Source organism: Lipotes vexillifer, unplaced genomic scaffold (genome assembly GCF_000442215.2).
Source record: "Lipotes vexillifer unplaced genomic scaffold, Lipotes_vexillifer_v1.1 scaffold921, whole genome shotgun sequence".
Classification (NCBI taxonomy): domain Eukaryota; kingdom Metazoa; phylum Chordata; class Mammalia; order Artiodactyla; family Lipotidae; genus Lipotes; species Lipotes vexillifer.
Genome location: NW_006787800.1, coordinates 85,226 through 89,766, shown reverse-complemented (window position 1 = coordinate 89,766; position 4,541 = coordinate 85,226). Strand labels below are relative to the sequence as shown.

General features: G+C 44.8%; 1 pseudogene; it reads left to right on the top strand.

Annotated features, from left to right (window-relative positions):
* Positions 1–2,218, top strand: part of LOC103081333 (ubiquitin-associated protein 2-like) — a 3,329-nt pseudogene extending 1,111 nt beyond the window's left edge.
* Positions 2,219–4,541: the final 2,323 nt, after the last annotated feature.

Genomic DNA, 4,541 nt, shown 5'->3' with positions numbered 1-4,541 from the left:
AGGGAAAGAAGTTGGTGATGTCAGTGAAGCTAAAGGCGGAATCACCACAGGCTCCCAGTTCTTGGAGCAATTCAAGACTGCTCAGGCCCTGGCTCAGTTGGCAGCTCAGCATTCTCAATCTGGAACAACCACCACCTCCTCTTGGGACATGGGCTCCACCACACAATCCCTATCGCTGATGCAGTATGATTTGAAGAACCCAAATGATTCAACAGTGCACAGCCACTTTACAAAGCGCCAGCCCTTCACCCCGTCTTCAACTGTGATGGAGGTGTTCCTTCAGGAGAAGCCACCCACAGTGTCTACCTCCACTGTTGCACCTCCCCCTCCCCCAACCTGTGTTCTCCTCTGCCAAGCAAATCCACCTCAACTCCTCAAATGTCTCCTGGGTCTTCAGGCAGCCAATCCTCCAGTCCTCAGCCAGATCAGTAAAAACTGAAACAGCAGAAGAAAAAAGCCTCCGTGACTTCTAAGATTCCTGCTCTGGCTGTTGAGATGCCTGGCTCAGCACATATCTCAGGGCTCTGCCTGCAGTTTGGGGCATTGCAGTTTGGGTCAGAGTCTGTCCTTTCTGATTATGAGTCCACCCCCACCACGAGCACCTCTTCAAGCCAGGCTCCAAGTAGCCTCTATACCAGCACGGCCAGTGAATCTTCATCCACAATTTCATCTAACCAGGAGTCCAGTTATCAGAGTGGCCCAATTCAGTCGACAACCTATACCTCCCAAAATAATGCTCAGGGCCCTCTATATGAACAGTGATCCACACAGACTCAGTGGTAACCCAGCTCCATCTCTTCATCACCCCAAAAGGACTTGACTCAGGCAAAGAATGGCTTCAGTTCTGTGCAGCCCACGCAGTTGCAGAACACATAATCTGTTGAAGGTGCTACAGGGTCTGCACCTTCCACTTCTAGCATCCCCCCTCTCAGTGAAACGGTATCTGCAACTTCCTTACTGATGACAGCCAATCAGCACTCATCCTCCTTGGGTGGCTTGAGCCACAATGAGGAGATTCCAAATACTACCAGCACACAACACGGCAGCAAGTTATCTACTCAGCAGAATACGCTTTCGTCATCAACATCTTCTGGGAGGACTTCGACATCCACTCTTTTGCACACAAGCATAGAGAGTGAGGCAAATCTTCATTCTTCCTCCAGCACTTTCTCCACCACATGCAGCACAGTCTCTGCTCCAGTGGTCAGTGTTTCTTCCAGTCTCAATAGTGGCAGGAGCTTGGGCCTCAGTCTAGGCAGCAACCCTACCATCATAGCCTCCACTTGAAGCTCAGTTGCTACGACTTCAGGAAAAGCTCCTCCCAACCTCCCTCCTGGGGTCCTGCTGTTGTTGCCTAATCCATATATTATGGCTCCAGGGCTGTTACATGCCTACCCGCCACAAGTATATGGTTATGATGACCTGCAGATGCTTCAGACAAGATTTCCATTGGATTACTACAGCCTCCCATTTCCCACACCCACCACTCCGCTGACTGGGAGGCATGGTAGCCTGGCCAGCAACACTTATTCTGGTGACCTCACAAAGTGTGGCCATGGGGATGCCTCGTCCCCAGCCCCAGCCAAAATCTTAGCCCAGCCCCAGCAGAACCAGACACAGACTCACTACACCATGCCGCAGACATTCCTGAACCTGGTGCTGCATCCTGGCTACAGTTACAACAGCCTGCCATACTACACAGGGGTTCCGGACCTCCCCAGCACCTTCCAGTATGGGCCTGCTGTGTTCCCTGTGACTCTTACCTCTTCCAAGAAGCATGGTGTGAATGTCAGTGTGAATGCATCAGCCACCCTTTTCCAACAGCCAAGTGGATATGGGTCTCATGGCTACGACACTGGTGTATCAGTCACCTCCAGTAACACAGGTGTGCCAGATATTTCAGGTTCTGTGTACTCCAAAACGCAGCAGGCCTTTGAGAAACAAGGTTTTCATTCCAGTACTCCTGCTGCCTCCTTCAACTTGCCTTCAGCCCTAGGAAAAGGGGGGCATCAATCTGGCCACAGCTGCTGCCTACCCACCTGCTCCCTTTAGGCACATTCTGACCCCCCATCAGCAGCCTCATTCTCAGATCCTTCACCATAATGTGCAGCAGGATGGCCACACAAGTAGTGGGCAATGTAACCAGACGAGCTCCATCCCACAGAAGCCCCAGACCAGCAAGTCTGCCTACAACAGCTACAGCTGGGGGGCCAACTGAGTCCCTGACTCTCTTCTCCTGGTCTCATCTTCTGAGAGGGCTTCTCAGCCTGGTAACTATGGAAACAGCATTAAAGAGAGAAAGGAATGTGTGGGGGGTTCTGCTGCACCCACCCCCAGCGGCCCACCCCATGCCTCAGCTTCATGTCTGTACCATCCCCACTCTGTTGTATGTATTATAGGATTTGTATTTTCTCCTTTTTTTCCCCTCCTTTCCTCTCCTCTTCACCCATTGGATTCAAGATTATGAAACTTTGCTGTGGGTCCTGCCCTCCCTTTTCCTCCTCCTGTTCACCCTGGTGGTGTTTGGGTGAGGAGGGGAGGGGGGACCCCCAAATATATATCAGCCCAACAGCCTTAAGTCTCCTCCTTTATTATTAGGAAACAAACCACCAACAACAAAAAATGGCATCATGAATGTGAACAGCATTGTCAGATGAATTTGTTGAATTTTATTTTTTGTACTGTATCCTGAAATTTAATGGATTAATGTGTCTTGTATATGTAAAAAGAAAACCTGTACTACAAAAAAACACACACCAAAACTGGCATGAATGACAAGCAGAGATTAACAGCCTTGAAATGCTGAGCTCCACTGAGCAACAGAAGTCTTAGCTTGGTAGAATAACTATCCAGATATGATCATGGATATACACAATATATTCTTGTTGAATATAAAATCAAATTAATACCAGTACATTAAATGGTAGAACATTTTTTGAGTACATTTTTCCCCTCAGCATGACCTATCAAGCTTGACATTTCCTGTCTTTTTGCCCCTACATTTTGAGTCCCTTCTCTCATGCATTTTTATGCATACAGAATTGAAGTTGACAGGCATCTTCTTCTCACTTGCTTTCTTTCCTTGCATGTGTATGTGTGTAGGGGGCTATATACACACATATACACTCACTATGGAGGTTCTTATAAAATTCAGAATGGGTATGCATCAAGTCAGAAGTAACAAATGTTCAAAGTAAAAATATGATATTCATTTCAAAGTATTCTTCAGTTGCATAGTGATCTGAAAGTCAGGAATTACTTGCTGGACCTGAACTCACGACTAACATCCATGTTCATGCTAGTATGAACAGCTACTGGTGAAGAATCGTTGTAGCTTCTAAGAAGGAAAAGACAGATATACCTATATCTATATGTATATCTATATCAGCAATGCCCCATTATATACCTATACATATACATATATAAAACATACTTATGTATGTGTGCCATTCTATCAGTTTCTGTATGTATATGTAAAGTGAGGCATTACTATTCTTTAAATTCATATGTGGCTTATCACATTAGGAATAAAACTACCACTTGGTTACTTTTAGTGGTAGAAGTGAACTCAAATGCTATTTTCTGAAATCTGTACCCTTGGAAGGAAAAATAAAACCCATCTCTTCTCTTGTACTCTAGCAAGGGTGAGGTGAGGGTTGCTGGTAGCAGCACCTGCTGGGAAGCCTCAAGCAATGCAGTAGCAGGAAGGTGAGGACCCAGAGTTGTGAAATGGTAAAAGAGAGGAAGTGGTAAAGACACCTGTGAACATATTTGACCAGGATTTGCCACTGATTGGGCTTGAAAGAGGGAGATATGTAGGATCCAAAAAATGACACTGAATTCCCATATTTAAGGAACCAGGAAAGCACTTAGATTTTATCAGAGATAAGGAAAGCAATAGTTTTGTGGCAGATTAGATTTCAGTTTAGACATGAACCATCGGTTCACCCAAATGTGTTCCATGGAAAGAAATGCAAATCTGAGCCCAAAAGATTGAAGAGTCCTATAGATTTGTCAGTCATAAAATAATAAAATGTTCCTAACATCTTTAGTCATCTTCTATTGCTTCAGTTGTTCATGAAAGTTTCTCAAAAATTCATTCTTCTGTCTTCCCCAAAACTCTTCCCACCTTTTACAGCATCCAATTCTTTTCATTTTTTGTTAGAATAACTTGGAGTTTGATTAAAAGGAGACAACAATAAGTAAGTCTTATAGTGTTGGACTTTTTCAAAACACTTTACATAGATTAATTTTCAAAACAAATGTATGAGCTATGTACCATTATTATACCTACTTTATAGATGAAAAATCTGAGGCATGAAGAAGTTACATGCTCAGAGTAACTCGGTAAGTAGTGGAGCTGGAATTCAGCCTGGCTTCAGAGAGCCTGCTTTTAATTACTACCTAGAGTGTTTCTCTAATGACCGCACTGTTTTTGTTTCTTCAATGGAGAGAGGATTAGATGAGAGCTTGAAGAGTTACACCATATCCCCATTATATCTTATATTTGGAGGACTCAAACCATGGTCAAATTTCATGCC